This window comes from Solea solea, chromosome 14 (genome assembly GCF_958295425.1).
Source record: "Solea solea chromosome 14, fSolSol10.1, whole genome shotgun sequence".
NCBI lineage: Eukaryota > Metazoa > Chordata > Actinopteri > Pleuronectiformes > Soleidae > Solea > Solea solea.
The window spans coordinates 23,686,494-23,708,290 of NC_081147.1; the positions used below are offsets into that span (position 1 = coordinate 23,686,494).

Below are 21,797 nucleotides of genomic sequence, written 5' to 3' on the forward strand. Positions count from 1 at the left end.
GTCAGTGTGCACCATTCATTTTTCCTGACCTTGAATATTTTTTCAATCCACTTAACGATTATGTGTAAAACATATTACGTCTTTGTCTCCAGCTTGTTCCACTTCTCCGTTTGCCTTCTTGAAAAAAAAACCCCCAAAAAGTCTAATTCTGCTTGGTTTGTGATGACAGGTGGTTGTACTTATTAAGCGGGAGGATTTGGCTGTGGGAAATAGTAATCCCTTAAGCTTGACCTTTTTCTTCCAGATATTCTCAAGCTACTACATGTGTTATCCAACTGCTGAATGAAACGCAGGACTAAGTCATGGAGATGAGGACCCTAATATGTTTCCTGATGTGTTGGTGCTGTACAATTTAAGACAATCAGTTGCCATTTTGGCAGCGGTGCTTCACAGAGTGGAATATATTAACCACTGTGTGAAGGATATTATGAGCAACATTTCAACCGTCTGACAGGATGATAATTTGTGTTTAATAGACGGCGTTCATTATTTATAATTTGCATTTGTTTATTTTTACATCTATGAAAGCCGCACACGACATGTTCACTTTAGGCCTAGAGATGCATTGATGCATTCAAGGTAAGCACTATCAAATGTGTTGTGTCATTCAGGAAGCCCTGATAAACACATCCTCTATTACTGTGTTACAGCTGGATCGTTTGTGGGTACGATCTTCCAGACTCAACTTCAGGCTTCACTGACCAGTGAAGGGCTTTGCTTCATAATGAATGTCAAAGGTGGAAGTAAAAAAAAGAAAATCAGGCTCACAGACACGTGTTCCAGTATCTTATTTTTGGTACTGGTTTGCTTTTGACATGCAGACTATTAGACCATCATTAGCCAGGGCAATGTGAAGAGCAACAGTGGACTCTATAATCTCTGTCCCCTTATCTGGCTGCTCAATTTAATGATTAGGCAGGTGTTGATGATGATTGAGACCAGGACTGGCTTTGGCCAAAGAGCCATGAGCAAAGTGTAATGAGGTGAAAAGCTTGCTTTGGGACAAAAGTAAATTATGGCCCGAACAATCAATAGTAAGCATGACTAAAAGCCAATGGGGCTTTGCTCCAGTTCTCATCAAAATGAAGAGGAAATCAGTGATTTGCCCTCTTTACAAAGAAACAGCAAAGCACAGTATTACCCTGTATTAACTTTATAAAATGCAATAAACCAGACATACAACTAACCAAAGCCAGTATCAGTAATGCAATCATCAATCAATCATTAAACTCCATTTGTAAATGGCAGTGAACATTCACAGCTACAATTTGCACATTCTGGAAATCAAGCTTTTGGAATTGGTTATGATAAATGGTCTGCAACTCAATGTGCATGACATAGCTAACTATTCTAAAATACTTCAACTCAACATGATGGCTTTCATCAAGATGATGCAATATTTAATCTCACACACTTTGCAATTACTCTCTAGTTGTCTAGTAATTAAAGACAAAGCCCAGAATTGAGTTTATGACTGTGTTATGTTTCCATTTCCACGCTGTGCAGTTTCATGTTGTTGTCAGACGAACACTTTTATGTGCTCGAAAAGAACTGGCTCAGTACTTTCATAGATAATGCTCATCAGCTAAATTGGCCATAATACTTATGGCTGTTGCAGCTGTTTTTAAATGTGTAAAAGAAAAGAAAAAAAATTAGATTACTTGACAGTGTTTGTATGGTCAGAATTACAGACAACCTTGTAAAGCTGTGTGTAGCCCGGCAGAACCTCACAAATTTACATTTGTTAATGGTTCTCCAACCTCTTGGATTCAGCAGTGCTCGTACTCCTGTCAGTCATCCTGGCCTCATTTTGGATGAAAGGCTGCAAGCGTGATTTTCCCTCACATATTTCTCTGTCGTCTATACCACCCTCCATATTTAAGGTAGAGTTAGATTAGTGGGCCTTTGTGTGCCCCAGATATTGTATTTTAATTATGCACCTGATAATTTTGCTCAATCTGTACAAGCCTGACAGAAGGCGTGCATACAAATCATGTCTCCGACACTTGTTTCGACTTACCTGCTCGGGTTCCTGTGTATTTTTGAGAACGGCACACTCTGTTCTACAATGAAGCTGTTAAAAACTAGTGATTGATAATCCTTTAGATTTTATTTCTGGTTGAATTGGTGAAACTTGTATTAACTGGTAATAGCACCGAGTGTTTTAATAATGCAGTTTCTTTCCAGCTAGTAAATGCATTGACTTCTGAAGACGGCAAACATGCCCAGAGCAGAAATGGTCAGAAATACCAGATAGGTAAAGCAATTGATCTACAGGTTTACTTTTTTTTATTATTCACTTTCAGGTTTGAGGGCCACACGGTGGTGTAGTGGTTAGCACTCTCGCCTTGCAGCGAGAAGACCCGGGTTCGAGCCCCGGTTGGAACAAGGGCCTTTCTGCATGGAGTTTGCATGTTCTCCCCGTGTGTGCGTGGGTTCTCTCCGGGTACTCCGGCTTCCTCCCACAGTCCAAAAACATGCAATGTGGGGATAGGTAAATTGGACACTCCAAATTGACCATAGGAGTGAGTGTGAGAGTGAATGGTTGTTTGTCTGTCTCTCTATGTGGCCCTGCGATGGACTGGCGAACTGTCCAGGGTGTACCCCGCCTATCGCCCGATGTAGCTGAGATTGGCACAGCACCCCCCGCGACCCTCTGGTTGAGGATAAAGCGGTAGATGATGACTGACTGACTGACTTTCAGGTTTGAGAGCCCACTTCATAGAGTAAGTAATATGAACGCAATAGTCCTCAGCATCACATCTACCATCAACGTGTACTGATCCCTAAACATTCTCTGTGCATTACAGCACAACTATATAATTCTAAGAAACCATACAATTGCGTTTTATGGAGTAAACCAATTCAAGATTACAACATCCATTCACCACCTACACTGGCCCGAAGCACAAGAGACAACAAATGTTGTTTTCTCTGCACTCCTTACTTCTTTTAATAGTTTAAATAAATATAGTGTGTCCTGTTGTGATATGGTTACTCCTTTCCTGTTTCTACTTCCCTCTATGAATGAAGCCACAGGGGTCCCTGTAATCAGCAAAGATATTCTCTGATAGACCACTGAGGGAACAACAAAACCCCGGATAACAAAGACATTTCGGTTAGAATTTCCAGCACACTGAGTTGATCTTAAAAATCTCAGGTGAGCCCACACAGGAGCCGATAAAAGCATTTCTATCTCACCCCAAAGGACTGTGCTCATGTAATTCTCAGAAACAGCTGGGAGAAAAACAAATGTAAAGGTTTTCTTTCTCCTCCATCTGACACAGACTTGTACAATGTCAGACAAGGGAAAAAAAAAAAATTCAGAGGGACCGCAGTGGTGAAATCAGACTAACAGGGACACTCGGCCGCACGGCTCCCATTGACAGCACGGCCAAACGAGGCCCCGGGTGCGTCATTGTAATTAGCTGCTGTCCATGTAACATGCTCGTTAATGGGCATTTTTCACTGGTGTCCACCACCTTTCCAAATTCTGAGGAGGTAAACATCAACAAGGTGTCAAGGGGTTAGCTCATTAGCTCAACCACAAATGACAGAGGAGGAAATGTGGAGCCTCAAGTTTTAAGTTTGGTAAATATGCATGCTATCATGTTTATTGTGGGGAATATATTGTACACAGTATAATTGTGCATTGTTTTTAAATTAAATATACTCGATGACGTTTCAGACACTTTTTTTTGCCCGGTTGTTTTTGTTGAATTGGATTTATGGAAAACCAGGTCTTTCTGCTCGACTTAAAACTCCATTCTGTCTGAATGCCTCGGTGGTTTCACCTCCTGCATTATTTTGCAAAAGCTTATTTTAAAAAAGAAAGTAGCAGTTGTGAGAATGTTGGGATCAGTAAATCCAAAATATTGACTACTACTACTAAATCATTACATTTTAAGGGAAGTACATGATATTTTACAGTGTTCATTGTCTTTGAGGCTGTCCAGGCCTTAGGCAATTAATTTCTCTCTGTCTCAGAGAGGAAAGGTGGTGCGATGTCAGCAGGTAATCACAGATGTTAATCACAGTCAAGTTTGAGTGAGATAAGAATTTGTGTCACTCCTCAAAGAAAGCAAAGCCAACGGTCAGGTTCCCCTTAAACATGAAGAGCTTCACTGTCTAATTACTGCAGTCCAGTATCTCTATCTGGAATTACAATAACAGTTAGGCCATGTATCTGAACAGGTGGCAGGTTGCTTTATCCTCATTTAAGTTATTCTCATATATGTGTAATGTTGGGGGGGGGGGGACAAAATAATGCATTAAAGTAGATTTAATTTAAAGAATTTGGGGTAAATGTATCTTGAATGCAAATATACAGTGAATTCTCTCTAATTTCAAGCACCATAGGCTGTAACTGGGTAAGGTCTCCCTTTGCTCCCAACGCAGCCTCCATTTCAATATTGGAAACTGTCTTTTGAGATCTTCATGTTGACATGATTACAAAATGTAATTCATATAGATTTTGGTTAGATGGACACCCTTAAAGACGTTCCTACAGGATTTAGATCTGGTGTCTGGGAAAGTCATTAAAGTTCACCGAACTCGTGCTCGTTAAAACCAGCCTCATATGACTTTTTGTAACATTGTGCATTATCATGCTGGACGTATCCATTAGCAGATGGGTAAATTATGACCATAAAGGGATACACACGGTCAGCAACAATGCTCCAATCAGCTACAGCGTATAAACAATGATTGATTGGTACTAAGGGGGCCGGAGTCTTCAAAGCAAACACTCCCCACACCATTCCACCACCAGCAGCCTAGACTGTTGTCACAAGGCAGACTGGGTCCATCGATTCAAACCACTGATGCCAAATTCTGAACCCGGCCATCTGTGTGTCCCCAGCACAAATGAAGATTCATCAGGCCGAGTTAGATTTTCCACTCTTAAACCATGCTGTCCAGCCTCTGCACTCTCTCTCATCAACAGAGCATTTTTACGTTCACAAACCTGCCGCTCACTGGATGCGAGTTGTAATTCATTACCGTTCTTCAGATGCTGTCTGGCAGGAACAATCATGATTAACGTTATCAAGGTCCCATTTGTATGTCGCGATGGACTGGCGATCTGTCCAGTGTGTACTCAGCCTTTCGCTCTTTGTCTCCTGGGATCGGCTCCAGCGACGTGGAGGATAAAGAGTGGTAGACAGTGAATGAAAAGTTTAAAGTGTAACCAATGTTTTTTTTTTCTTTTTGTTTTTTGAAGTGAAGTGATAATACAATTGAAACAGAAAACATCTACACCGCCTAGACCCTCAAAAATCTTTCATCGGTGGTTTCACTTTTGAACTACACCTTTCGGCTGTGTTCTAACACCCTGAAAGCAATCTATCTATACACCACTCCCCCGAGCACTTGGAAAGATCACTTAAGGACATCAATACTCTGGGAAATAAGACACAGAGCAATGGCTTCTGAGATGGAGAACTTGACTGCTGACTGAGGTGCCCTTCCATCTTATTTAAGATGTAGCAGCTCAGTGCAGTTCACTGAGTGAGACACTTCCACTTGTTAAAAGATCAAATTGTCCAGCCAACTGGACATAAGCCAGGCGAGCCGCTCTTGTTGAATAAAGGAATTGAAAATATTCAGATATTTGGTTTGTTCCACATTAGCACAAAACAAGGTATTATCACCAGAGACAGGATACAAACCTTTGGGATCATTTGTGGGTCAGCCAGTTGTGTGCGAGCATGTATTATCTCAAATATTCGTACAAAATCAAACCCTTTCACAACAGCATTGTTGACAGAGTCTCAAAAATGTGCCTAAATTAACTCCCAGCCAAGTTTCCCGTCCCCTGCATCCACAGCGGATGCTATTCTGGAGCACAGAATAACCAGGATTAATGCTTATGTTGAATATTCAAATCTCTCCTGGATTATTGCATTGTCAATCAAATCGGCCCTGCTGTCAACCCCTCGCTTTACTTTCTTGGAAAGAAAAATGACAGATACACTGGGAACATCATATATCAACGGGCATTAAAATGGCACGGAAGGGATGTGGAGATTTAGCCGCATGAGTCAGTGACAAATGATGATCACATGACATACAGACAACATTGAATTTCCACCTTTAATCAAAATTGATGTCAGGAAAAAGCTGTGATGCAAAGGTACAGTGTGTGATTTGGTACCATCTGTTGGTGACTCATCATGTGGTGATGAAAACAGCAATTCATGCATTTATTTACACACAGAAATCAATACACTGATTATTTCTATTTTTAACAAGAATCTTACACACTGGACCTTTGAATTTGATTTGTTTGAGCATTAACAGACAAACCGGTGTCAAAAGATTTGAAGAGTTCAAACCAGACAAAAAAAGCATCATCTGTGTCCGCTGCACCTCTCGGAGAGAATTGATTATGTTGTCACCACTCTAATAGCGTCACAATGTGGTTCCACTTGGGCTCAAATGTATGCACTTTCTTTTGTCTATACACACTCACGTTTTAATCCAACGGGCAGGACTCCTCTGTTTATGCAGCGCAAAGGGGAACACGTGAGCTGCTAACTCTGTAAACTGATGGAATTGATTATCACTTCCTTTCTATGTCAGCGCTATCACTGCTGACAACTTTGCTCTTAACATTTTGCACTTTGATGTGTAAATCTGTTTTAGCATACAGTTTTAACACAGCGGAGGTGACGATCACAATCATCCAAAATGAAATTGCCTTCACTGCTGCATGTAAAGAGCTCTAAACTATGTTCTAAAAGTAAGGATGTTAAAAAGGTGGTGCCCCTGAGTTTAATTTTCCGGCCACTTGTTTCTCTCTTTATTCCTCGTGTCTTCCTCTTTCATGCCAAAAGTCAAAGCACATTCAGTTTTCCAGCTGATTTGTCAGCCGTCTAGTCTGCCGTTTTTAAAAAATGATAACAGGTTCCTCTTGAATAATGGACCCCTATAATGAGAAACGTCAGTATCTCAAGGTGCGTCCATTTTTCCTGTAAGACAGGACAAAATTGCACGACACTGATGTTCAAGTCACGTGTCTCTGATGCTGTAAACCTGCAATAAAAGGGGAGTCACGACAGACAGGTGATGTTCATTATTCAATACTGCAACATGTCAACTGTGGTAGTTTCTATGAAAAGGTGACATGTGCTGGTGGGACACACAAGTTGCACTGCTTTTTGAGCATCTGTTATGAATAGTAAATAACATCTGCACCCAGACGGACACGGCTGACAGCTATACATAGCTCGATTGATCAGAAATCATAAGAGAGCGATGAAATGACACCGTAATTGCCTGACTGATAGGGACACTAGTTATGTTATCTGCAAGGTCTCCTGCTTTCGGCTTGGAACTTTGAGTGAGACTGACACAAAACTATTGATTCATTTCTCTGAAGAAAACTTTATTCAGCACCTGCTGTCCCACTGTAGTTTCCCCTCACTGTGCCCAAACATTAAGTTGACAGGTGAGTTTGCTGACTCACCCAGAAACTTTAGACATCAAATACTTGTAAAGCACACAGCAGGAACAGGTGCAGTAATGAAATGGCAGAGCCACATGTTTTCCTTTTTTGTAACGTGCTGTTTGGTGCATAATTTAACTTGTGTCTCACATAAAAAAAAAACTGGCGTCTTAGTTGTAGATGAATTAATCACAAGGCATTAATTTTTTTTTTAATCACTTGCCAACCTTGGTATCAAGGAAGTGTCTTCAATTTCCATCCCTAGATCTAATGCATTCTTCTCTATCATCTTCACCCTATGGCATGAAGCTGCTGACAGTCAGCTCATCTGAGGAGGCTCTGATGTGGCAACTTATTCTCTCAGCTGCTCTGGGCCCCTGGTGGGACCAAGGCTGGAAAGTGATGATGTGAAGAAAGAGAGAGACAGAGAGACAGAGAGAGAGTCTAATGCTACACCTACCCACTTCAGCATGGACTCAAAATGACCTGATGTAAGTCTCTGGGAGTTTAGCTCGTTAAATGTAGCACACACATTTATTTTAAGCTTTTTTTTGCCTATGGAACTATTGTAAAACATTGCAATACCTCACTCACTGTCTACCACTTCATCCTCCACATGAGGTTCACGGGGGGGCTGAAGCCAATCTCAGCTGACATAAGGTGGGCACTAGTCGCAGGGCCAACATATAGAGATGACTCTCACACTCAGTTAACCTCTGCATGTTTTTGGACTGTGGGAGGAAACCAGAGAAAACCCTCACGCACATGATGAGAACATGCAAACTCCACACCGAAAGGCCCTTGGTCAAATTGGGATTCAAATTGGTGACCTTCTTGCTGTGAGGCAACAGTCCTAGCCACTACTCTGCCATGTACCCCATTGCAATATACCTATATTTTGATAAAAACAGAACTATGAAATTAAAAGTTGTGCACCAGTTGCTGTGAAGTCTTTTCCTCATCGCTCCACAGATAAAGAAAAAGATTTCTGGGTCATCATTAAACCGACTTCAAGGGAGAGTATGAGATTTAGTTCTTCTCTGAGCATGCAAAGGCATGTGTGCCAAACCGGAGAGACAGAGAAACAAATTGCATCATGCATCACAGAACAATGGGGATACTTAAGTGAAATGCTGTGGGAAATGTAAAACAAGGGACAGGCCAAGCATGGTATGAGGTCTTTGATCATTTTGCAACGTTAACTACACACCACCCATTTAGAAAATCAGTGTCAGTATTGATTTCCTCAGCCTCTCTTTGGAAAGGTACTTGAAGCAGAACCTAATCAGGGACCCCCTGTTTTATTTATTTATTTATTTTAACCAAACTTAAAGCATCAAAAACATTCAGCTTCAGCCTTAAAGGGAACAAACATACAGTATATGTAGTACCATTAGATTTGTTGATTTATCACATTATCACATTATTGAAACACATCCAGAAAATATGCCAAACATGTATGTAGTTTAAAAATGACAAAAAAATGACCTTCCACAGGTAAAACTGTGAAGTATTTCAAAAGAAAAAGGTGTAATGTGCCAGTTTTATTCCACACATGTTTAAGCATTACATACATACACATGTTGTATGAGTTACACTCACTGACAGCCTGCAAATATCAGACCAGCTTTCAGTCACAAATGCCAGTGATCGCAGACTATGACCGAGCCCTGAGACCAAATGTTAACGACGTCTCTTTGCTTTCACATTAGATATATTGTTAGATTAACATTATATATCTAAATGCACATGGTGTGACGTGATTCTCAATCTGTTATCTGGTCCATGGACCATGACTAAAGTGGCGGATCTGCATCTGCGGTGCAAGAGCAATTCCCCACAAAGTTAAATAACAGTGAGCACAAAACGTTTGAGTAAAGACTGTGATATGATTCCTCTTGTGAATGAAATGAATCAACCAGGCAATAACTGAGTGATAACTGGTAAAAATCTGACAATGTTGAAGGCTGACTGGGGGAACTGGGACTGCGGTCGTGTATGTACTGGGAATAATATGAAAAAGCCAGATGTGAAGTGAAAAATTAGGAGAAAATATGTAATGTTTTAATTGTACATTCAGTATAAGCACAGTATCCCACTAAACTTAATATGTTTCTTTTTGCTCATTAATTCAAAATGCAATGTGTTGCAAATAGTTGTGAATTATTGTTTCAAAATGTTGAATTAATAACAAAGCCCTTAAAAGTTTGTGATAATGTACCACCTTAGCCTTTTCTCCCCAAACTATTTAAAGAAGACGTTCTTCTTGGCAAATCCATAAAACAGGATTAAAAATTTAGAAAAGTACCTCTTGGCTTCTGGACATCTGGCTCACAGCTTTTTAGTAGAGTTAACATAAATCCAAGGTTTAAGTAATTAGCCATGAAAAACTACAAACACTAAACACAATTCAAATCCTACTTCCATTGATGAAGATGTGCTAAAGGTACAGTGTGTAAAATCTAATCCATGCTTAGATTTTTTTTGCTGGATTTGGGTAGGTAGCTTGCACAAAATGTGTAATCCCACTTACAAAGCTTCTTTTTAAATGACGGAACAAAGTGGTGAGACAGTTTGCTATGGTCTGGAATGAAGTTCACATTTCCTCAGTGTCTGCAAATACATTAGACCGGATTCAGCTGACTTCCATTTACATGTACTGCCAGGTGGGTGAATCTGTCTAGGAGCTGCACAATGTGGTCTTTCCATGTATCAATTTGAGGAATCATGTTTAATTCCCCGAGCTGTAACAAGCGGGAGACATCTTCAGTATGACTCATTGCATGAGTCTGACTGATGCCCCTGATGCCCCTTGATGCCCCTGCAATGAAGGTGTGGTGGTTCTTCAATAAAGTTTATCTTAGAAAAACACATTGACTCTCGCTGCAAGAGAGTTTTTCCAATGAAATTTGCGACAAAAGATCAAAGGCACCACCTCTCCAAAATGAGACGTACAAATGACTCACCAATGCCAAGGATTCCAACATATGGGCCCCTGCTGCACAGACTGTCGACAAAGATCAGAGCAACACAAACTCCTGGAGATACTAGCATCTTGGCACATGAACCTTGAAACTGTGAATTTCCTGTATCTCTTATTTTGCATATCTATTAAAAACAAATAAAATTTTTTATTTAGATTTATCTCAAGCAAGAATACATATACAATAGTAATTTCATGTAAAATCCTCAATGAAGCTCAGCTACCTGAGGTCAGTACAAAAAATGTTTATTATTTGCCTTTATAGCAACAGCTCAAATAATATCTCAAAGTCTTCTTTTTCTCCGTGTGAAAGCTGGAAGACAAATTACAGTTTGCACCTCCACCAAGTGCTCCACACTCAGCATTTCACATCTTCCAAGGCTCACAAGCTGTCTGAAAAGCTACAGTTGGCATAGATCATTTTTAGTGTCATCACATTACCAGTAACTGCAAGCTAGTAACATCCACGTCTGCTTCCATTCCGTCGCTCTCCCCAGAGCCATCAGCTTTTTTACTAGATCCCCATAAACCTTGAGCAACATTTCCACCCCATCTTTGATTAGTCATACCCGCAGTTAAACTATAAACATCCTGCTCATGTCATTAATAAAAAAAACAGTATCAACGTAGTTACCACTTATAATGTTTAAAAAGAGGGCCGAACATAATTAAGAAAAGATTCTGCCGTAATTGGCCACATCATGCTCCGTTGCTCCCTCTCCACTGTGACATAACCTCACCAGTACGACTAGGGGCCTGCTGCTGAATGGGCACCGTGGTTGGCATGGAGCCTAGACCTGTTCTTATCTTGTTAAGCACAATGACAGGGTTTGCTGCAAGAGAGCGGCGTTAATGATAATATATTTTGCCCCTGGGCTACAATCATCCCAACCAACCCCCGGCGGTCCCTGTTTAGCCTGTGGGTGCAAATTCTGGTGCCTCGATTTTAACAACAACTGCATAAATTCCTCATCACTGTGGTGTAAAATGCGACCATAATAATATGTCACTTATGCAACGACGACAAGGTTCGATGTGTATGGAATTACTACTACTACTACTACATTCCCAATGTTGCAGAATGCCTATATACGTAGCCTGATGATTACTGTACAGATTGAGTAACATTCAAAGGCGATGTTCAGCAGCACACCACTGCCTTAATTCAAACATTCATGAATTCTTTAGCATATCTTCTTATAATGCTGAATTGACAAAGCGTTGTCAACAACAATCTGTTCCGACTGTCAGCAGATTACAAAATGCTGCCTGTGAAAAGAGCATTATGTCCTGTACGCTTAATTTTAAAAAGCACCCACAGAGTTACTCACTTTGAATGCGTCACTGTCACACGGTGCATGCACAACAGCAGGTCGTTCAATCATGTCACATGTCCACGTTTCCTCCCAAAATGAAAGCAAAAAAGGGGGAAGGCAAAGGATAACAGCTAAGTTCTCATCAGTTTCCACTCATCTTTCCAATTGTTTTACTTCGAGAAGGTTGTGTCTATTCCTCCTTGACCCATATCTATTCATAGCTCTAAGAATACTCATTGCAAACACGTGGTAACCAAAATCCATAACAAGTCATGCATGAAGGCCCGCTGTTTTCCTCCCTGAGGAGCACATTTACTTACGCTAATAGAGATAAAAAAATATTAACTTACCATACTGGAACAGAGCAAAAGGACACGAGAGCGGAGACGTTCCTACACAGATTCGGCCTGGAACAGAAAACGGAAAAGGACACACATTATGAATGACTTGTTTTTTTCCATAGGACAGACACATCCGAGACATTTGTCAACATGCAGGAAGCTTGTTGACTCGTTGTACATCATCGACTGGATGCCGGATAATCCTACACACATCCACACTTCCCTGTGGGTGATCATTAACCCGAGTTTGCTGAATTCTATCTCAGTGAGTGTGTGATGGTGTATCCACAGCCATGCTGTTCAAATGAAATGGTAATATTCACCGTGTCTCGTCACAGAATACAGATTCAGGATGGGGTGATGATTTTATGCACACTCTCTCATCATTACCGCGGGTTTCTTTGCGGTGAATTAGCAAACACAACCAGTCTTTTTCATTTCCAGATATTTGTTTATTGACACTGCACTTAATAAGATGTGCACATGAGATTACACCATTTGCGAGCTGTGTTAATTATGTTCCTTTCTTTCCCCGCATCAGTCCTCCTCTCTGGTTTGGCCAAAATAAATGAGGTTGAGGTTGGAGCCTGATTGAAAACAGAGGCCCAAAAAAGTGGACCAGAACCAGGGAGTTGTATTGGCATGGAGGGAAACTGTGTTTCTTTGGAGGGGGCTTCAAGTTATTGTCTTGCTCTGTTGCTTCAAGATGCATTGATCGGCAGACTTATCAGTCGTCTTGTTTGTTGAGACAGTGCCACAGAGTTTATTCTGTTTCTACTCTACTTTATTTACTTGTTTTTTCATTCATTTCTTTTTAGCTTTTTGTGAGATTTTCTTACATGATCTTGTGATCTTCTGTCCTTGGGCCATTGGGACTTCAGGCAGCTTTACAAATTTACTATATAAACAAATTAGTCAGGCTTGTTGAGACATCAGCACATTTTGTAAAGAAGTAGATGAAAACTCCTGAAACCAAAACCATTTGCGAACCTCTCAGCTAGAACATTCCCATTATTTGTAATTTGTATAGCTTTTATTTGAGGTATAATTATATAGCAACTGCACTCTGCTGGACCTAGACTTTAGAAGATATGATCATTTATTCCTTAATAGCTAATAAGGATTTGCCTATCGTTTTAGCTCTTGTGTTATGAGTATACAATTAATGATAATTCATGATATCTGTGGTTGGAATCAATCAATGCAAACATGTATTTGGGGCAATATTATTCATGAAATAATAAAGCATATTGATTTCCCCAATATTATTTTCTGTGCTTTCACAGTTCACAATCCTATGTATGTTTTGACATTCAGAGTAGATGAGTAAACACTCACATGTGTTACAAACAACACACAAAAAAGCAGTTGTCATTTGAATGAATTGTGTTTCTAGTGGTTCCCAAGGGGTAGACGAGCGGCACGGTGCGGCTTGTGCTGCTGTCAACCTAAAGCACTTCACAAACTATAAATATGCCTCTGTGTAGCCACATTCAAAAGCCCTCACTTTCAAAGACAAAAACAATTCATGCTCACTATGGAATGTTTAAGTCGTGAATCTAACAATGATGCAGCTTGTTGTGTGGGCTCGTTGCTCACTGCCTCATTTTGGGCAAGATAGGGAAAGGTAAAATGCACAAGAACAAGAGCACTCAGAGAGTGCCGACCTCCACCGAGGCTTAAACACTTTGTCACCTGGTGTTAACATACCAGCAACTGACATTTCTACATTTTAGTCCATAAGACTATTTGGATCTTTACCTGCTTATAGCTATGACCATCTTACATAAGCATGACATAATTCATCCTGATCTGCATCCTGATGTTGCCGTGACATAGGCATGTGAACTTGTTAAATGGTATTTCCAGTGTTGAATTTAAATTGCTGTAATCTGGATCAGATCAGAGTGTTGGATTCTGCATACACCAAATTATGTTCATTATTATGACTTTTGACATTGATATGATTTATTTTTTTGGACTTTTACCCATTTTAAGACCATTCCATTCTTTGTGGTGGGTGGATTCTTACCAAAACTGAATGAGTACAAAAAACAAAGAAATCCACATTGATCGGTTGAAAACTGTATAGACAGGAAGTTGCTAAAATCAGGACGGACCAACCTACAGAAAACAGTACATTCTTGGCAGAGGTAAAATAATAATAATAGTAATAATGGCAATCTGCCACCCACTGCATCTCCTCCTATATGACAGCATGTTAACATGGAGCATAATAGGCTTCAGTCTCCACACTCTAGACTAACCACTACCTTGTCTCTAATCACTGTAATAACGGTCTTGTGTAGAATTATTCATGTAAAAGATAGATATGTTGGCACAATTGACTGGATTTACTGGATCTTTCAGTGAGAAGACGAGCACTGTGCTGGCAGGGGATTTGAGAGGACTGGGGGTGAAAGGACGAGCAGGAACGAACGGGAGAAGAGAGGGAAGAGACACCACTGGGATAAAATCTTGAGTATGCCAAGGTCAGCAGAACTCTCTCTATGAAATGAAACCCTGCCAAACACAGACACCTACACACACAAAGACGCGCACAGTGTAACACAAGCAGGTAATCACACACACACACTCACACGTAGCAACACACTCGCCATATTAGCTCTTCCCTGAAGACAGCCTGCTGAGGGCTGCTGAATTACTGCTGGACACTCAGCTATATGTGGCCGCGCAGCTACACACAACACACACACTCTCTGTTTCCGTGTCATTAAGGTTGGTCTGTCTCTGTCAATGTCTGCGATCAGCACCTTTCCTGTCCTCCTCGTATGGTTCCTGTTCTGTAATCTCACATACCGGCGCGCTTATTTTCAGCTGTATTACCAGCAAGAACCGATGTTACTGTCTTTAAATTAGAACAAATGCTTGTGGAAAAAAAGCTCGGCTCCACACATTTATCACGACACAGCACGTGAAAAAATAAGAGGTTACAATGATACAATGCATTGTTATGCATTCACCAAATGATGAATGTCTACACATTAACACATATATCCAAATATGGTGCTATAGTTTAGCTAAAAGTCACATACTTTCTATACCAAGACAGAACATTTCATGCCGTCTCTTTGGGTTAGGAAACTAGATTACATACAGTATGTACTGATATCGGTTGTGGCTTCTTACTCTATCAAATAAAAGTTTTGACAAGGCTCCAATTGCACAAAGTAAAAACGTAATAGTGCCATCATAGTGCAGTCCAACATAGTTTCAGTGCTAAGTGCAGTAAAAGTTGACATAATCTCTGTTATACACTGTACTGCTGTTTGCTTTTACTGTGTACATTATCTGACTTTTAAAAGTAATGTTTCTGTGTCAAATGGAGAATATCAGTAAAGGCGTAAAATATGCACATGTTTTAAGATGGATGGTGAGTTGTTTATCATTGTTGTTCATTCTACGTTCTTTGAAACGGCAAAGGGGGAAAATAAATCAGAGTAGATGGGGAGTCTCCCCATGTTAGAAAATAATGGTTGGCACACTTTGTGACGTTAGTGCTGAATATGAGTTCTGTAAAACCAGATTTGGCACCTTGCTTCGTAAAGTGCTCTTTCTCTACGACAGAATTGTAACGTTGCTTTTGAGCACACCTTGTTATACAGCTGGGGCTCCAAGCACAGATACGCACACTGTTATCATCTCCAGCGTCGTGATAGGATGCTCACTCACAACCCTCATGTTTTCATTGTTGCAATTCCAGATACTCGTCTTTATTGTGTCGTAAAAACACTTGCAGGATTCACATATTATACTCTGCTGTCATGCTCCGGAGGGAATTCCGTAAGCAGTGATCTAAAAGCTTATTTACTGTTTCAGCACAACCCATATAGTCCATTAAATACTCATCCTTTAGTGCTCTTATAAAATTTCGATGAGAGACAAAAAAAGAATGTTTTTGTTTGGCTGTTTATCATTCTTAAACACTATTGTTTATACATTTATCTACTTATAAACAGAGTAGCTTTTATAATCCATTCAAACCCGAAATGCCTTGAGTGATTGTGTGTTTTTTGTCTTAATGTGGATCAAGCATTTCAATCAATCTTTTGTGTCCAACTCCTGACCAAGAAATATTCAAACTAATATGAAAAACTATAAATATATTAATAAACATTTTCTTTCTCTTGATTGCATTATCATCATAATTTCCCGGGAGTTCCCTGAAGGCATCAGGCGCTAAATAATTGATGGGCATGAAAGCTGTTTGGCTATGTTCGTGAGCGCCTTCAACTCTCTTGGGAAACAAAGAAGCACCAGCAGCTTTGAAACCAGCGGAAGGAGGCAGCCCTCAGTTAGAATTAGTATTGTGCTCCACCATCGCCAAACATTTGGTGCTGAGACAATGCAACGCAGTTTCACGACGGCGCCGGAGCCTCGCAGGCAGAAACATCAAAGGTCCAGTTTGTCTCCGCCTCGGTTTGCTGACACAATGAAAAGATGGATATGTAGTTTATAAAAATTTCAAAGAGAACCACTGACAGCGCTGTTATGGAAATGTAGGAAGTTTGAAATGATAAAATATCACAGTCTGCACCTCAATTCAAATAACTTGTGTGGATAGATGAATTGAACCCACATTTTTGTTTATTTCCCCCTAAATAATTCACTCTTTTCCAAACTTTAACTATTTTTTTAACAAAGAAGCAAAAAGCCCATTAATTGTACATCATGTTTGTTTTGTGAAAACCATTATTCATTTAGATTTAGACTCGTGTTCTTAGCTGTTTTCTCTAAATGCAATCTCTGAAACGAGAACTTATCTTAAAAACAACTGGGAACAAGACGGTCTTTCATTAATTATACATCAGGTAGCTACAAGCTGTTCATCTTGTGACTCTGCTGTTGAAAATTGTCTCTGCGTTCAGCAGAATTAGACTCAGCTGCCCCACATTTGCATTACAACAGTATGCAACACATTTTTGGCCTCATATAGTTTACAGCATCTCAAACTTGAGAACAAGTTATATTCAGTTATATTCTTAGTTTGAATGGGAAGAAAATCCTGATTGAGCAATCACTCAACATGCAGTGAAATATCCGGAGCACACTTCCCTCTGGGACGTTGGCAGCTCACTTTTGGGACGCTTTAAATTTCAAAAATATGTATATAGGCCACAGTAGAAATTACAAACAGAACACAGGACTCAGTCGAGCATTTTATATGCAGAGTGTTACGACCCCAGGGTCATGCTTTTCCCTTTCCTTGTGTGAGTATCTCTCTCTGCATGCGTGATGGGTTGCAGGTGTGCATGATGGCAGTTGTGCATGCTTGATTGAATGACAGGTGTGTGTGAGTGGCTGGGCGGATCGTGTGAGGATTTGATTGGTCGTTGCACAGAAGGTTCCTCTATAAAAGGCCTCATCGCCGCAGCTGTGGCGGACATCTGCTGAGCCGCTCGCAGTCAGACGGCCACAGGACATCTCATGCTTGTTTTACTGTTGCTTTCTTGGGAAGTGGGAGTCTCCTCGTTTATGATGTGCAGGTTTTCCCCTAGGCCTCGTCACAACGAGAGACACTTCTGGAAGAAGGAAGTTCTTGTGTGCTATATAGTTCACTACCAGCCATGTTTAAGACCTAATGTTTTAGACTACCGCCACCTTTTGTCCACTTTGTATTTAAGCAGTTCTAGGCGAGTGAATAAGGGGCACAAAGTAGAGGTAAAATGCCAAAAAGTAAAGGAAAAGAGAAATCAGTTAAGATGTTCCTGTAGCAGTGGAAGTAAATGTAGCCTTGAAAGTGAATGCACAGTTCATAACAAGTATATATATATATATATATATATATCTATATATATATTTTTTTTTTTTCATATTGTTTGCTTACAGATTTCTTTCCTGTTTTTTGCACTACTTTTATATATATTTATATACACACACACTTATTTATTATTTTTTTTCTTAAGTCATAGTATACAGTAATCTACCTCAAAATTCAATGCTATGTTGTTGGTTTTTATCCGGTTGCCAAGCAACGTAATTTTGTTGCCAGTTTTCACTGCTGTGTTCTCTGTGCAATGACAATAAAAGGAAGTCTAAGTCTAAGTCTATATATATATATATATATTTATATCTATCTGTGTTTTTGCTTGCATTTGGGACAAAAGGTAAAAGTGCAAAATCTTTGGGATTTTGTCTAATTTTGTGTGTTGGATGCAAAACTAAGAAGACAGAGAGAGCGAGAGTGGCTGGACTGCAGAGACGTCACACACCAGAGAGCCATGAGCTTGATGAACATGCCTGTGCACCTACACAACCCCGCCCACTCGGGGGGGTTGTCACAATTTTGAGGTTCAGATTTTCTTAAACTCGTTTTATTTGTTCAACACATGCAGGGACATTATCCAACATGCAGACTGGGTTCTCAAACCCTCTGTGTATGACAAGGGGTGTTTGATAGTGCTGATGTATAGTCAAGAGAGGGCTGTGTAACACATTCAGACTTCTAAAACAGGGTAACCTAGTAATAGCAGCCAGCTTATCTCCACAACTGCATTTAATTAATAAAATAAAGAGGGAAAACCAATTTGGCTTGATAAAAAGGCAGTGAAGTTTTAATACTCGCACATTAAAAAAAGGAAAATGGCTGAATATAAAATATAGAATAGTAATGGCCCACAGTGAATTAGTTCCTCAGACATGTAGGAACTGCAAATTTAAAGTGTTAAAGAGTTGATTCTTTTTTTCCCCCTCCTTTTATTACACGTCAAAGGGAAAAAAATGAGAGCAATAGTGCCGCCATAAATTACAAGTATCAGCTGTAGAATGGGAGTGTGGCCTATACCTCAGTAGTTATCTCCATGATTCATTTCACACAATGATGTGCTACCAACTGAGGCAGGAAGTGGAGAATACTGTAATGTTTTCATTTGAAATGTAGCTCTTATAGCCCATGAATTGGATGTACTGCAGAAGATGATCATTCAGCCCCCATATTAGTCAAGTTAGTGTCTGAGAGAGGGCTGTGTTGAAGCGGCGATACTGTCATTGTAGTATTAATACAAAATCAGCATAACCATCAGAGCATGGAGTGTAACCACAATGATTATATGCTCTAAGACAAAAAAAAGAAGGGAAACACAACCCATTTTCTTTTGTGAACATCTTTTATTTTAATGAGAACGGAAACTGCAAAGTGCCAGAAATCTATCACAACGACAGACTACAGCAGCTGCTTATGAAAACTGTGGTGACAGAACTTTTGAGTAAGGTGCAATTACCGTTTCAAACAAGGTGAAATTGTTTTAATAAATTCAGACAGTTGTGTATCAAATGGAACAAATATGCTTAATTTTTACATGGCAAGGGAAAGAGAGATGGTTTGTTCAGTCTCGGTTAAAAACTCTGTTTCTCTGCAATTTCTTTTACTTATCACCTCTGACAAAGAACAGCCGTTACTGTGTCTGAGAATGAAAGAACATGGATATTATGACATTTACTGAAAATGGGGGTCTACAAGAGGCACAAGGCTATTTGTAAAAAGTAATTCAGCATTATTGGGCACATTTTGTGCTAAGTGTTCTCCAATTTGTCCATTTCATCCTGCACCAAATTTCTGGTTCAACCGTGGTGTGAAACATGAGCGCTGAAGAATGGGTTGTTCAGTTGTTGATGAATTGTGTCATAAAAGGGGCATTCGCTTCATGCATCACAGTGAAAGTGATAAGCAGTACAGAAGCGATGCTGTGATACTATTCTGTTGGACCCTTCTATCCAAGCATCGGTTAGCCTCACTTAACCCAAGCAGTTACATCTCTTAACTTCTGCCCTGCTAAGATTGACGACAATTAGCTCACACGTTGTCTCACAGCGTGCAAGTTTTAAGAATGTTTGGATCTTCCCTCAGTTGTTATCTATACAGCTCCCCGGGCCCAACCTTGGTTGCCATGGTTACTGGTGATGATAAAGGGGCCCCATCCCTCACTGCAGATAAGTAGTGGACTATAGTAACCTCATTCTGACCTTGCTTTTGTGCAGACTCTCACTGAATAGAAGACGCCTACAGAGCAAGATGGTGCATAGTAATTAAGAGAGAGAGGATACAATGAAACGTGAGATGTGTTAACATGGTAAAATTCTTGTCATTAGCAACTACAATCTCAGTTTATCACTCTTATGAAATGGTTTCATACTAAGGGAACAATCAGTGTGCAGTGTGCAGCACCTGAAGCCAAATACAAATGAAATGTTGTGCCGACACTTGTGAAACACTTTGAAAGTGAGAGGTTTTCTTAAAATGTTCTTCTCCAAAAAACAACCCCTACCCCCTTTAAACATTGAGGAAAAAAACTCCAAATGCAATTGATATGCCAATTACAAACTCTCAAAGCCAAGAACAATAATCACAATATACTTTCCTTCAATGACAACATAATAGAAGCCAAATTATTCTGGATATTATTTAATGAAGTTTTTTTTACCAATTTAACAAAAGTCCCTTTTCCACAAAAACAATCTTTGATCTTTAACCTTGAATGATCTGATATTCATTGTAATAATCATGATTGGTTGGGCTGATGTGTTTTGTGTTTCTATTCCAATTTTCCTTTTTAATTAGCACTGGAACATTTTTTTCTACTGAATGTTGTTGATCTGCATTCATGTTTGGTCCCTAAGATTGTAGAGTGATCTTTGCGTATGACAATGACACCGTCAAACTGACCGGGGTGCACAAATCCTCAAATTAAAGCTGATAATACAAATATGTAGCACATAATCATCATAATCAGTACAATTATGACTTTAACAGTTATTACTTTCCTGCCTTTTATAAAAGGATGAAGATGGATTGAGCAGGAAAAAAAAGACTCATTTTAAATGATACCTTTGTGCCTGGTCATAGTAGAGGGCAGACACATAAAAAACACCTCCAGACTTTGCTCAGCACTTTCTCATTACCTTTATTTCAACAAAATGGCATTATTTTAGAGTGCATTTTGGTAACAACGCTCTGGATACCAACTAGGTTGAGTCAAACTTTTTTTTCCGCTGACTTTCTTTCCACATTTCTATGTTTTCAGAAGGGCTATAGAGCTCCAGATGTCATGTGACTCGGTTTCTATGAATCACCATGTTGGCAGCCTAAGATGCAGGAAAAATGAACTGGATTCAACCTGTCAGAGTTCACCATTCGCTTTAAATCCACGGAGACAAAACATGACAGACTGAACATATCTGATCCATATAATATAAAACTTTATCCATATAAAGTTTGGAAGGAGCAAGACCTGCAGTATCCTGACATCTTCCAACTTCTCTTTGTCTTAGATGACCAGAGATTCACTGAAAGCAGTGTTGTCACTGGAAGGATAAGTGTGGCATTACCATAACTTTAGCATTAGCAACAGGCAGTATGATGTACATAATTAACATAGCTGTGCAAACTAGCTCTTGGTAAATCTAGTCTGAGTCCATGATTTACCAAGAGGTAACCACAAAATCCATTGCGTGTGGGGTCCTATCACTCCATTCCACCCGTTTGCCCGTCTCAGACTGTTTTGGCATCCATATGCACAACAGCTATCCACCATCTTCACTTTTAGGATGAAAACAGTTGGCAAAGGGGACGAGTTTTCTGACATATTGCCTGATTTATGTGTTGTCTAGTGTATATACGTCTATAGAGGTGTCGTATCCTACCAGAGGGCGTTACCGGAAGGTAGTGATGTCAGCTACCAGAGCTACAAACA

The 21,797-nt window shown here is 39.9% G+C and overlaps 1 protein-coding gene across 4 annotated transcripts in view; it reads right to left on the reverse strand.

Moving 5' to 3' along the window:
- The window catches only part of lingo2 (leucine rich repeat and Ig domain containing 2), a 168,658-nt gene that overhangs the window by 122,869 nt on the left and 23,992 nt on the right, over positions 1–21,797 (reverse strand). For 3 of the 4 annotated variants that reach the window (XM_058650558.1, XM_058650561.1, XM_058650557.1), the window contains exon 2: positions 12,097–12,153. The gene's annotated coding sequence lies outside the window, so the exon portion shown is untranslated. Of the gene's footprint in view, positions 1–11,761; positions 11,838–12,096; positions 12,154–21,797 lie in introns of those variants that run through there. The other variant, XM_058650560.1, reaches the window with a different exon arrangement.